A 14700-nucleotide genomic window follows, 5' to 3' on the forward strand; every position below is an offset into this window, starting at 1 on the left:
GCTCCAGTGCACAATTCCAGGTTCTGGTCAGTTGAGTACGATGGTAGGAATTGTTCCATTTCTTCATTCATGTTGGCTACATGCCAGGTCCTGCTTCAGGTGTCGATTTTGAAGCAAGTCACTTGCCTGCAAGGCTCAGAGGTTGGCTCCCCGCCTCCTGGGCCATTGTGTGAACCAGGTGGGATAAGTGGATGTGAAATGCTTACCATGGGCCGGGTACACAATAAACACTCTAATTTTTATTAACATCATAAAGCTAGTTAAGATCTGGTTTCTGTCATCTCAACCCAAGGAGTTCATCCTAAGTGAACATTTTCATGTGTGGTAACAAAACAGAATGATGTGTGGGGAATACTGATCTTTGTTGTGTATTCTTAGAAAGAACAATAGACTTTAGATATTATTTTAACAGTGAAATTAAAAGTTAGAAATATCTGCCTATTTAATTTCACAATGAGTGTTCCAATGACCTTTTCTTTCAAGACTGTGTGTTTTGCCCACATGTTTATCCCTCCCCCCACCAAAGATCACTGACAATTCAAGAACTATGTGGATTTTGTTTTTTTATTATGGTGAAAGTTATGGAACATCAGCGTTGCCGTCTTAGCCATTCTTACCTGTACAACACAGTCGTGGTAAAAAGAAGTGTGTACGTTTAGATCATAAATCCATCCCAATATTGGAAGACAGGCACATGGATTGTAAACGGAATAGTAGTTTATTTCTTTAAAATTTTTTAATGTTTATTTATTATTGAGAGACAGAACATGAGCATGGGAGGGGCAGAGAGAGGGGTAGACACCGAATCTGAAGCAGGCTCCAGGCTCTGAGCTGTCCACACAGAGCCCAACACGGGGCTCGAACTCACAAACTGCGAGATCATGACCTGAGCGGAAGTCAGACGGTTAACTGACTGAGCCTCCCAGGTGCCCCTGGAATAAGTAGTTTAAAGGAGTCTCTAGAGGCACCTGGGAGGCTCAGTCAGATAAGTGTCCAACTTCAGCTCAGGTCATGATCTCATGATTCATGGGAGCAAGCTGCACATCAGGCTTTGTGCTGATGGCTCAGAGCCTGGAGCCTGCTTCGGATTCTGTATCTCCCTCTCTTTCTGCCCCTCCCCTGCTTGTGCTCTGTCTCTCTCTCTCAAAAATTGAATAAACATTAAAAAAAACTTTAAAGGAGTCTCTAGAAGCCATGATGCAGATGGGATCAGAAGATGGAAAAGCCAACAAACACTGAATTGCGGACCGCATAGCCCCCAGGACACAAAGGTTGATGGGGAAGGTCTCTGTCCATAGCCGGTGTGGGATGGGGTCGTCTGAGTCCAGCGTGGAGCCCAGAGCTGCTCCCTCTATATAGTGGAGCGGACTAGAGAGATCTCCGGGCCAGAAAAGTGGAGCTGTCACTGTAGGGAAGGCTTAGATTAAAAAAAAAAAAAAAAAAAAGTGGGGGGTACCTGGGTGGCTCAGTTAAGGATCTGACTCTTGATTTCAGCTCAGGTCATGATCTCACATTTTGTGAGTTTGAGCCCCACATTGGGCTCTGTGCTGACAGCGTAGAGCCTGCTTGGGATTCTCTGTCTCCCCCTTTCTCTGCCCTTGTCATTTGCTCTCCCTCTCTTTCTCTGCCTCAAGATTAAATAAATAAATATGTTTTAATAAAAAAAATTAGGGGCATCTGTGACTCAATCAGTTAAGCATCTGACTTCAGCTCAGGTCATGATCTAGTAATTTGTAGGTTCAAGCTCCGTGTCAGATTCTGTGCTGACAGCTCAGAGCCTAGAGCCAGATTCAGATTCTGTGTCTCCCTCTCTCCCTCTCTGCCCACTCATGCTATCTCTCTCTTAAAAATAAACATTAAAATATTTTTAATTTAAAAAATTTTCTAATTTAAAAAATAATTTAATTTAAATTTAACTTAAAAAGTGATTCCTAGCCCTCCCTTCTGGATTTTCTCAAAGACAAGGCAGCCCTGGCCTTCCACCTCCTCATCTCTGCCTTCCATCCTGAAGGGAAACCCTTCTAGAGATGAACTTCACTCAGTTCATTCTTTTCTATGTAATATTCCATTTTATGAAAATACCACATTTTGCTTATCAGTTCATCTGTTGAAATGTGTATTGAGGTTGTTTCCAGTTTGGGACAATTAAGAATAAAACTGCTGTGAACATTTGTGTAGACTTTTGCTTTCATTTCTCTTGTATAAATACCTAGGGATACAACGGCTATGTCTTATGGTAGATGTATGTATGCTAACTTTTTAAAAAATTGGCAAGCAGTTTTCCAGAATGGTAGTATCATTTTAAATTCCAACTTCTTCCATTTCCTCCACATCCTTGCCAATACTTGGCATTGACTTTTTTTTTTTAATTCTAGCCATTTTAATAGATGTGTAGTGCCATCTCCTTGTGTGTTTAAATCTACATGTCCCTGATGATGTTGAGCCTCTTTTCATATGCTTGTAGACCATTCACATGTCTTCTTTTGTGACATGCCTGTCCAAGTCTATTGCTCAGTTTTTAAAAACTAGATAGTTTGACTTACTAAAATTTAGTATTTTTTATATATTCTGTACACAAAAATATTCTTTTGTCCTAAGAAACCTTTGCCTACTGCAAAATCACAAAAGTTTCCTCTATGTTTTCTTTTTTTTCTCTTTTAGAAAATATTTATTTATTTTTGAGAGAGACAGCGTAAGCAGGGAAGGGGCAGAGAGAGAGGGAAACACAGAATCTGAAGCAGGCTCCAGGCTCCGAGCTGTCAGCGTGAAACCTGATTGATGCAAGGCTCGAACTACCGAACTGTGAAATCATGACCCTCATGAGCTAAAGTCGGATACTTAACCGACTGAGCCACCCAGGTATCCCCCACCTGTGCGTTTTCATTTACAAGTTTTAGTTGTAACATTTAGGTATATGATTAATTTCAAGTTAGTTTTTGTTTGTGGTGTCAAAAAGGTTGATGTTTGTGTTTTCCATTTGTAGATGTCCAGTTGCTTCAAGCCATGTTTTAAATTATCAAGGAGCGCTTAGATGACTCGGTCAGTTAAGCCTCCAACTCTTGACTTCAGCTCAGGTCATGATCTCATGGTTCATCAGTTCCAGTCCCACATTAGGCCCTGTGCTGGCAGTGTGGACCCTTCTTGGGGTTCTGTCTCCCTCTTTTCTGTCCCTTCCCCGATTGCTCTCTATCTCTCTTTCAAAATAAATAAAAAGAAACTTTGAAAAATTATTTCAAAATATTTTATTGTGGTAAAATGTATATATAACAAAAATTACCCTTTTTAACCATTTTTAAGTGTACAGTTCAGTGGCATTAAGTACATTTGCATTGTTGTGCACTCATCACCACTATTTGTCTCCAGAATTTTTTCATTATCCCTCATGAAAACTGTGCCCATTACACAGTAACTCTCCAGTCCCCTCTCTCCAGCCCCACTATTGTCTTCTGTCTCTGTAGATTTTGCTGCTTTAGATGCATCCCAGCACCATTTTGAAAAGACTCCTTTTCCACTGAATTGCTTTTACACCTTTGTTGAAAATCAGTTGATCACATATATGCATATCTATTCCTGATTTTCTATTATTTTCCTTACATCTATATTTATACTTTCTTCAATACCAGATTGTCTTACTTTCTATAAAGTCTTGAAATCAAGTAGTATAAACTCTACAACTTTGTTCTGTTTTAATCTTGTTGGCTACTCTATGTCATTTTCATTTCTGTAAAAATTTTAGAATCAACTTGTCAATTTCTACATAAATTTTTAAACCCCTGATAGGAATTTGATTGATATTGCAGTATGTCAATAAATATATCTAGAAAAGGGGTGCCTGGGGGGCTCAGTCGGTTAGGTGTCTGACTTCGGTTCAAGTCATAATCTTGCTGTTCATGTGTTCGAGTCCTGCATCAGGTTCTCTTCACTGTCAGCACAGAGCCCGCTTCAGATCTTCTCTCTGCCCCTCCTCAAAAATAAATAAGTGTTTAAAATATATATCTAGAAAGAGTGGATTCTTAACAATATTGAATATTCCAATGTTTGAGCATAGTAAGTTCCCTCCTTTATTTTGGTCTTCCTTAATTTATCTCAACAAGGCTTTGTAGTTTTCAGTGTAAAGTTCTTACACATTTCTGTCACATTTATTCCTAAGAATTTTGTTATTTCACATTATTGCTGATGAAAATTTAATCTTACTTTTTTTATTTTTAGAATTCATTATTATTTTTTGAGCATGTAGTGTTATGTTAATTTCGTGTGTACAGTACAGTGGCTCAGCAATTCTATGCGTTACTCAGTGCTCGTCATGACGAGTGTGCTCTTAATCCCCTTCCATTATTTCCCCCCCCCGTCCCCATACACTCTTCCCTTCTGCTATCCGTCTGTTTGTTCCCTACAGTTAGGGCGCTGGTTTTTTGTTGGTCTCTTTTTTCCTTTTTATTTGTTTTGTTTCTAATTTCATTTTATAATTGTTTGTTGCTAGTATGCACAAACACAACTGACTTTTTTGTATAAATTTTGTGGTTTGTAAACTTGTTAAATTCACTTAGTTCTCATAGTATTTTTATTTTTTTTAATGTTTATTTATTTTTGAGAGGGAGGGGTGGGAAGGGGCAGAGAGAAAGGGAGACAAAGAATCCGAAGCAGGCTCTGAGCTGTCAATTCAGAGGTGGATGTGCGGCTCAGATTCACAAACCGGTAGAGCGTGACCTGAGCTGAAGTTGGATACTCAACCGACTGAGCCGCTCAGGTGTCCCAATAGCATTTTTATGGGCTTTTTAGGATTTTCTACATAAACAATCGGGTCATCAGTAAAATGCTTTCTCCTTTTGAGTTGTGATGCCTTTTATTTCTTTTTCTTGTCTTGTTGCAATGGCTGGGCCCCCTGGTGTGGTGTGATGTAGAAGTGGTACGAGCAAGCACTCTTCCCTGGCTTTTCTCTCAATCATAGGAGGAAAATGTTTGATATTTCACCATTAAATATTGTGTTACCTGAAAGGTTTTTTAGAAGTGGCCTTTATCAGATTTAGAGGTCCCCTTGCAGTCATCATTTGCAGAGTTTTTCACCATGAACAGATGTCTGACCTTCCTAAGGAACTTTTCTGAAATATTCGAAGACTCTGCTTTGTCTCATTGACCAGAACTGGGTCTGACTGCAAGTGAGCCTAGGAAATGAAGTTCTTTCTTAGGTGAACACATTGCTGCCCTCTGCCCTACAAAACCAGGGCTCTGTTAAAAAGGAAGAAAGCATGATGGATATTAGAATAGGCAGAGAGCAATCTGTCACCCTGTGTATACAATTCTAGGTTAAGTTATTTACACTCCACATTTTAAACTTACTATTCTATTGTCATCTGGGCTCTATTGTTGACATTGAAATATACACTATTTTAAACTGTTATTCCTTCTGTAGATTGTTCTTTCCGGAGGCATATAGGAGCCTTTCTTCTTTAATATTATACAATTTCAATATATGTGTAGGTGTTATTTTAGTTTTAGTTATCGTATTTGGGATTTGCTATGATTCCTGAATCTTAGGGGTTATGTCTTTCATCAAATCTGGAAATTCACTACTATTATCTTTTTGAATGTTGTGTCTCCTCAGTATCCTCTATTAAAAATATGTTAGATCTCATGGATGAAAGGACATTCATGAAAGGACAAACATTATATGACCAATTCATAGAAACAGAAACCAGAATAGATGTTACCAGGCACTGGGGAAGAAGAGAATAGGTTGTTATTACTTAATGAGTACAGAGTTTCTGTTTTGTAGGATGAAAAAGTTCTAGAAATGTATAATGGTAATGATTATACAACAACGTGAATATGTCTAATGAAATTGTAAAGTATGAAAATTATTTAAAGATTAAAAAATTTTAAATATGTTAGACTTTCTTGTTCTGAAATAGCCTCATCTCCTGATCTATTTTGCATTCTGGGTAATTTCTGTAGGCCCACCTTCTAGATCAATAATTCCAGCTGGGTCTAGTTTGCTATTTAATCTGCCCAGTGAAATTTCAATTATACTTTTCTTTTCTAAAGTTATATTCTATACATTTTCAAATCTATCATATTCTTTCCCTTTCCCTGTTTATTCTGATCCTTTCTGGTTGTGTCTCTTCTCTTACTTAGGTTTTCAACTGCTTTTTCTCTGTGAACATTTTTAGCATACTTATATGGCTTATGATTTTAGATTGTGATCTCATGTTTGGCCAACCCAATCTGTGGGAACCTGGAGAAATTGAGTTGAGACTTTACTCCTCCAGAGATTATTTGCATTTGCTCCTGCTAGGCGCCCCTGTGCTGCCAAACTACAACCACTTCAACTCAATTCCAAATCACCCGGTAGTTTATATTTAAAACCCACACCCATTTGAAGGTAAGTCTATACTTAATGAATTCTGAGGAGTGATTTTGTTTCCATCCTGTGGTTAGATTGTTACAGTATCTTTTATTTCTTTTTTGAAAAGTAGCCTTCCACTGAGTTACCTCTCATCTCACTGACTGTAAGAGCTAGAGTTTGATGTAGATTACAGACTTGTGTACAGCTCATTTGAGCAGAAAGGGATTTAATACTGGAATTAGTGTTTATAAAGTCACTGGAAGGACTGAAAGAAAAGCATCTAGTCTGAACTTCTAGAGATACACTCTCCCCAAGAAGCACCTGGGGGACAGACCTGGTCCCCTAGGGAGTTACTCTTTTTGCCACAGTTGGCAAACAGATGTCACAGAGCTGGTGCCCCGACTGCTGGCTCTAATAGTCCACACCTCTTGGCCTCTTTTGTATCTAGGTAGGGCCAGGTCACAGAGTTCTGGAACTGATCTGGGTAGCAGTGATATGTGCTGCTCTAGGCCTGACCTGTAAATGCCTCCCTATCAAGCCTGCATGCTTTCTTGTCACCCTTCTGCTTGCTGGATGGAGGCATCCAGGGTGACCTTAAACCCACGTTTTGAGAACAGCAGAATTTTGCTTGCCCTGGTCCCTAAATGACTATATGGAGCCGGGAGTGCCCCATCCCTGCCAATATTGTAAACTTGACTTTCTGTGAACAAGAAATAAACATTTATGGTATTAAGTCTCTGAGATTTGGGGATTTAGTTGTTAAAGTGGCTGGTGTTTCCTTAACTGACATAAGAGGGGAGCTTAGAGCCCCTCAGTGACCAGTTTGGGCTTCCTGCCTTGGAAGTCCTTGCCTGGACCAGCAAAATGGTGTTGCATTGGCTGCTCAATATATCTTGAGAGCTGGGGAAATTAATACAAGATAGAGTCACATAGTCACTGTGTCCACTGTGAGATGGACTGTGGTCCAGAATGCATATCTCACCTGACCTCCAAAGCACCCTGCTGATCAGTGGACTTTGGAGGCATCAGAGTGTCTGGAAAGTGGCATTAGCTCAGAATCAGTACCTAACAATCCTTGGATGCCTCAAATGTCCCTCCCCACCCCCTGCCCCACCTGCCAGTACATGGAAATCCTGGCGAAGTCTGCACCTCCCTGCAGGGGAGGCCACAGGGAAAACTTTGCATGGCCTCGGGTGTTTCCGCCCGGTCTTTCCCTCTGGCAGAGGGCTCAAGGTCTCTGAATGACTCATGTCCAGGAATTGGAAGAGGAGCTGGAGTGACTTTCCTACATTGTGAGTCAATCCAAGCCAATTCCTGAAGCCCAGGGTCTTTCCACCACCACCCAAGCCTCCACTGCTACCACCCTCTGTGTCCAGGTGGGTGACTCCAAGGCCAATGAGGCAATAGTCTCCAAGTCCACACCATTCTGTTTGGTCATCATGACGACCACATCAGCCTGGCTACGTGGCCACCCCAATATCTCTTTACCTTGTTCCTCTTCTGCCCTACAGCAGCCAGCCTTCCCAGAGCCTTCCAAGAGTGTTGCTACTTTCCTGTCTACTCCAAACTATACTTAATGTCTTGGTGAGGGGGTGTCCTCCAGGCCCTCTCAGCGGCCACTTAGGGGACAACTGAGCAATTCAAGCACAATACCTTCCTGTTTCAGCCTTTGGATACCTTTTTCTCAGTTGCTAAAAAGAAATAGCAGGCCCCCAAATGGAGTCACTTTTGCTAAGCTCCAGCAAGACATATCACCTAGCCTAATGGCAGTTTCACACCTAGGAGTAGAATTTCAAACCCATGAATCTACAATTTCCTAGTCAGCACAGTGAGGTCATCTGTGTAAGACCCTTTGCCCTCCCTAAGGAAAGGTGACTTTGCCTAAAGCAATCCATTCTTTTAACTTCCTTGTCCCCCTTCCTTCTGCCTATAAAATCCTTGCATTTTGTACAGCTCCTTGGAGCTCCTTTCAACTTGCTGGATGGAATCCTGCCCCATCCAAGAATCACTGAATAAAGCTCATTAGATCTTTAAATTTATTCTGTTGAGTTTTTTCACCACCAGTAAACCAAGGAGTATGCAGCATCTCGGCTCCATCACATGCGCTGGAGTGAGCCCTGGTTTTAATTATTACTGCACAATCCACAGCACACACCCCAGCCCCTCAGATCCAGAACCTATGCTCACTGTCAGTCCCACCGGAGTTAGGGCCATCTTCCTCCAATATCCATTTCCCAGGACTTTGCAGAAGGTGTGCAAAATGGCGCGATTATCTTGGTGCCTAAGTCTTCTGTTCCTGTGTTTACATTAAAGTGCCCCTGTCTTGCTCTGAAAGGCTACACTATGACCAGTATAGCCCCTATGACCTCAGCCTTATCTCCCTCAAGCTCTTGGACCCAGGCAGTAGAAGCTGCCTTCCAGCCCACCGCAGCCAAACCTACACCAGGCAGTGGAGTGACCCAGCTCTCATAACATGGAGTCTAGAGTCTGCTGCTAAATATTAGATCTGCTCTGGAAAATGCTCATTCTGAACTCCACCTGGTTCCTTAGAAGCACTGGCAAGGAAAAGTTGTCCCAGACCTGGTCTGTGCAGAACTTCCTCCTGGGAAGAAATTAGCATTCCTGATGAAATATGCACATGTAATGATCTGATGAACTTTACCAATTTGTTTTGGAACCAGTCACCAGGCCAGCTGAGTGTCATTCACAGATAAGTCATCTGTGACCAGAGGTGGTTTTTGCATCTAGTCTGACAGTGATTCTCCTTCCTTCCCTGAGTAAATCTTTGAAGTGGTCTCTCAGGAGCTTTTCCCTTGCATGCAAGATCGAATAAAATTTGACGAACTTGACCCCTGCTTGTAACTCAACTGACAAGTTGTCTTCATCTCTCCACCTTGTTGTCACCCAGATAAGCCCTATCTTCTCTAGCCCCCTGCGGGCCCCTGTGGGACCCCCTCCCTGCCTGAAGTGCTCATGGTCCTGGCCAGGCGCCACCGCATAAGGACAATAATGGTAAGAGTGACAACACGGATTTGCCACGGGCCACCTGAGGCAAAGCTTTGCCCATATCGTTAGTTTATGCCCCCAGCAACAGAGGGCAGGGGCAGCAGCTCACAACTGGGCAGACAGGCGGGAGAGGGAGTTTGGATGCCAGCACAAGCATCACCGAAAGAGCGATATCCCAAAGGACCTGAAGGAGACGGGAGCCAGCCATGCCGATCAAAGGTCAAGGATTTCAGATAAAGGGCAGCAAGCTCAGAGGCGCAAGGCTAGAAGATGCTGAAGGGCGGGGGCCTGAGGGACTGCACCACCCAGTTATGCCACTACATACCAGCCACAGCACTCCTGGGCACACCTTTCCTACCTGCTCAGAACTGCACCTTCCTGGGAGCCCTCCTGCCCCCTACTCTATTCCCGTGGATGCTGTGAGAACCTCCCAGCCAGCACCTTGTTAATGAACTATTCAGGGGTGCCTGGGTGGTGCAGTCAGTTAAGATCTTGCTCTGGCTCAGATCATGATTTCACTGTTCGTGGGTTCAAGCCCCACGTCAGTCTCTGTGCTGGCAGCTCGGAGCCTGGAGCCTGCTTCAGATTCTGTGTCTCCCTCTCTCTGCCCCTCCCCACTCATGCTGTGTCTCTCTCTCCCTCTCAAAAAATAAATAAAAACATTAAAAAAAAAAGAATTATTCATGACACTTTTAAACATGGTAAGCAGTTGGTGGGAATGCAAACTGGTGCAGCCACTGTGGAAAACAGTATGGATGTTCCTCAAAAGGTTAATAATAGAACTACCATATGACCCAGTAATTCCCCTGCTCGATATTTCCCCAAAGAATAAGAAAACACTAATTCAAAAAGATATATGTAGGGAAGCCTGGGTGGCTCAGTCGGTTAAGCGCCAGCTTCAGCTCAGGTCATGATCTCACGGTTCATGGGTTCGGGCCCTGCGTCAGGCTCTGTGCTGACAGCTAGCTCAGGCCTGGAGCCTGCTTCAGATTCTGTCTCCCTCTCTCTCTCTCTCTCTCTCTCTGACCCTCCCCTGTTCATGCTGTCTGTCTGTCTCTCTCAAATAAATAAAAATGGTAAAAAAAAATTTTTTTAATGCAATTATAATGATGAGCACCGGGTGATGTATAGATTTGTTGGGTCACTGGGGTGCCCAGTTGGCTCAATCAGTTAAGCATTTGACTCTTGATTTCGGCTCAGGGCATGATCCCAGGGTTGTGGGATTGAGCTCCGCATCAGACCCCACGCTCAGCATGGAGATTATCTCTCTCCCTCGGCCCCTTGCCCCTGCTCATGCTTTCTCTCTCTCTAACATAAAAATAAAAAAGATAAGTTTATTCATTTGTTTTGAGAGTGGGGATGGGCAGAGAGAGAGAGAGAATCCCAAGCAGGGTCCACACTGTCAGCACATAGCCCGATATGGGGCTCAAACCCACAAACTGTGAGATCATGACCTTAGCCTAAATCAAAAGTCAGATGCTCAACTGACTGAGTTACCAGGGTGCCCCTAAAAACATTTCTTAAACAATTGTTAAGGGGTCCTGAGTGTCTCAGTCAATTAAGCAACCAACCCTTGATTTTGCCTGAGGTCATGATGAGCCTGAGTCAGGCTCTGTGTGACAGCGTGAAGCCTGCTTGGGATTCTGTCTCCCTCTGTCTCTGCCCCTCCCCTGCTCACGTGTTCTCCCCTTTCTGAAAACATAAATAAATAAACATTAAAAGAATAATTGTTAGGTCACTGTCTTGTGTATCTGAGGCTAACATAACACTGTATATTACCTAACTGGAAGTCTTTTTAGAAGAACACATTTAACCAATTAAAGAAAGTGGCAAAGCAGACTTGACTTAGTCAGGACCACCTCAGGAGGTACCCAGACTGCTGTGATAGAATTATGCGGTGGGGGCTCGACTCTGATTACAGCATGGGCAAGTGGGAATTAATAGTGATGGGGTTCAGAACATGCTACCCCAAAATATGACGCATTAGCATACTGAATATTTGAAGCTGAAGGAATTTGAGAAAACAGCAGAACTGAGAAGGTCATACTGACCTCTCTCTCCCTTCTCCCCTGAAACAGCCATCAAACCTTCTGTAAGGGGTACCCTCCCAATGCCTGGGGAAAAGGAGCGTCCTTATGCCAATGAGGAAGGAAAGAATCCCAACAAACTGGCCTCGCTAAGTGTCCCCCGTTCACTGCACTAACCTCATACTCCTTAACCTGTCATGTTCCTCCACAGCTGTCCAGTGTTCATCAAACCCAGCAGCAAATACTCATTTACCTGTTTCTTTGGGTCATTTCTGTATGAAGTCTTCCATGTCAGGTAAAACATAAAATTAAATGTGTGGAGCTTCCTCCAGTTAATCTGTCTTAGTTTAATTTTCAGACTCAGCCAGGGACCCTCTGAGGGTCAAGGAAAATTTGACCTACAATCACCAAGGGATAGGTGGGGGTCAGTGGATGGAAAGTTACTAAGAAGAAACATCAGGGGTGAGAGGGGTTCTGGCTAAACCAACCTATCAGGATTCTTGCCAGACAGGCCAAATAATCAGCCATCAGCAGGGGGTGGGGGGGGGAGCAAGAGCCTGATCAGTGGAGGGTTCTTGCTAAAACTGGGTTTAGCAGATGGGCCTGGGAGAGGTTCAGGAGCCTGACTAAAGTTTGGTCAAGCAATCCAAAGCTCACTCCCTTGGCTGAGAGACGCACCTCCTGGTAGTGTCCTTCTGGAATGAGGACCAGTCACACTACTTCAGTATGGCTGTGGGGAAGGACATGCCACCTGGGGGGCCAGGTCAGGAAGCAGGAACAGTGATGGCTGAGGGCAAGGAGGGAGGAGTCAGAGGCCTGCACAGATGGCCTCCGGTGTCCCGGGTCCCGACCGCCAGCCAGTCCCAGAAGCCACTGCAGAATCCCTTCACATGGGCTTGGGTGTTCACATTTGAAGCCGGTCACCCACCCCACTCACTCCACGCAGGCCCAGAGACAGAGGCCTCTCATCCCTTGTCCTAGGTACAGAGTGACGAGACCAGCACCGCTCACTGCAAGGCCCCTCTCCTAACTGTGGGCGTCTGTTCCAAATTAGCAATGTCCCAACGTCCAGAGCCACTTCCTGCGCGCTGGCAGGCTGCCCCCCATCAGGGCTCTATCCCAAGCTGACCCTCCTGCCAGCTCCTGCAGCAATGCCAAAAAAGAACTCATATCTCCAAAAGACTCAGACGCCTGCAGAGGCTTGGCTTTGAACAAACATAGCCGGCAGCACACAGACCTTCCCCCCGCCTAGAGGTCAGGGCCAGACGGGCTCGGCGGTCCCGTGTGCGCACACCTGCGCAGCCTCCGGAAACCACAGGGGCCAGTGCCAGCCATCTGCATAACATTACAACCGCAGGCTCTTCCCTAGAATAAGGGCAGGTCCTCTGCTGCCTGGGGTAGTTCCCAGCTTGCAGTTAAAAGGGAAGAAAGTGCTTTTGGTCGACTCCCTTTAAACTCCAATTCCCAGCGCCGACCAGCTGTGATAGCTCCAATTACAGGTTCAAAGATTTCTGGGCCATGGAAAAACTTTCTGTCCCAGCCACCCAACCCCATACCGCTCCCACGGAAAGGTCCAAAAGTCACCCTGGAAGGTGCCGCCCAGGGGATGGATGGCCAGAGACAGGCCCCTTCTTTTCCCCGCAACGTCAGCAGCAGCCTTGACCCCAACCCCGTGTCCAGCCCCATCTCTGAGAGTCCCTGCCCTTTCAGTTTTGCTCCCCCGTACCCCTCCTTGGCTTTCACGTTCCATCAGGGCTGGGCGCCCGTGCAAGTTGTGTCCTGCTCCCCACCCCCCCAGAGGCCACGCCAGGGCCCTGTCCACTGCCGGGCCCTGTCCCTCCATGGTCAGGAAGCACAGAAAGCCTCCCCAACCAGAACCCGAGGTGCTGGTCTTCCTCAGGTCAGAGGTGGCAGAGGAATGGCATGAGCTTGTAGGGAGAAAGGGGGGGCTGGGAAGCTGCCCTCAGAAGCCCCCAGGGAGCTGCTGGCTGGGGGCCCCAGTTACTATGTTGTACCCAGATTTTAATATCGCCCCCAAAAACCAGAGACCACCAGGGAGGCCGAAGCACGCATGCAAAAGCAAAGGGCTTTATTACGAATTGAGGCCGGGCCAGCCTAAACTCGGGCTCACAGACTTCAACAACACACTGGATCCACGTGGAGCGAGCCCCGAACAAGGCCCCGAACAAGGCGGGGCAGGGCCTTTTATGAGTTTGGGAAGGGAGAGTTACAGGAAATTGTGACACAGGTACAGGGGTCCAATCATTATAGTATCACATCATTGACAGTTACTTTAACCAATTACAGAGCGGACCCAAAACCCTCAGGTAGGGCGTGACTGGTCTTAACCTCCATCTTTAGGCCCGCCCCCAGAAATGTTAATGGTGTTAGCTGGCCTCCAAGGTCAGAGGGGAAACCTGAATCAGACCTGCATCCTTACAACTACCCCGAGTGACACCCCCCTCACCCTCCTTGGACGGTCCCTGGCACTGAGACACAAAACCCACTGGGGAGCAGAGAGGTGAAGACATCTGTCCAAGGGCCTCCAGGGATGGAGCGAGAGCTTCATCTCCTCCGCAGGCGCGCTCCTCCCGGGCGTGAGCCGGAGGCGGGCCGGGCGCAGCCAGCCAGACGCGCGCACACACAACCAAACCGCACACCACACGCACACACATACACACACACACACAACCAAACCAAGCCGCACACACCACACACACAACCAAACCGCACACCACACACACACACATACACACACACACACAACCAAACCGAACCGCACACACATCACACACACCGCACACACACCACACACACAACCAAACCAAACCGCACACACCACACACACACACAACCAAACCACACACACACCACACACATCCAAACACATACCGCACACACACCACACAAACACACACACATCTCAGACTGCACACACATACCACACATACAACCAAACCAAACTGCACACACACCACACACCAACCAAACACACACCAAACACACACACAACCAAACCGCACACACACATACCACACACACACAAACACATACTGCACACACACCACACACGTACCACACACACACATCACACAACCAAACACATACCGCACACACACATCATACACAACCAAACCAAACCGCACACACATCACACATACCGCATGCACACACCGCACATACACCGCACACACTGCACACACACTGCACACATACCACACACACACACACAACCAAACACATACCGTATACACACCACACACCGCACAACCACACACACGTACCGCTCATGCACACCACACATACGCTACACACCGCACACAC

The sequence above is a fragment of the Suricata suricatta genome, chromosome 10 (assembly GCF_006229205.1).
Source record: "Suricata suricatta isolate VVHF042 chromosome 10, meerkat_22Aug2017_6uvM2_HiC, whole genome shotgun sequence".
In the NCBI taxonomy this organism is placed as follows: domain Eukaryota; kingdom Metazoa; phylum Chordata; class Mammalia; order Carnivora; family Herpestidae; genus Suricata; species Suricata suricatta.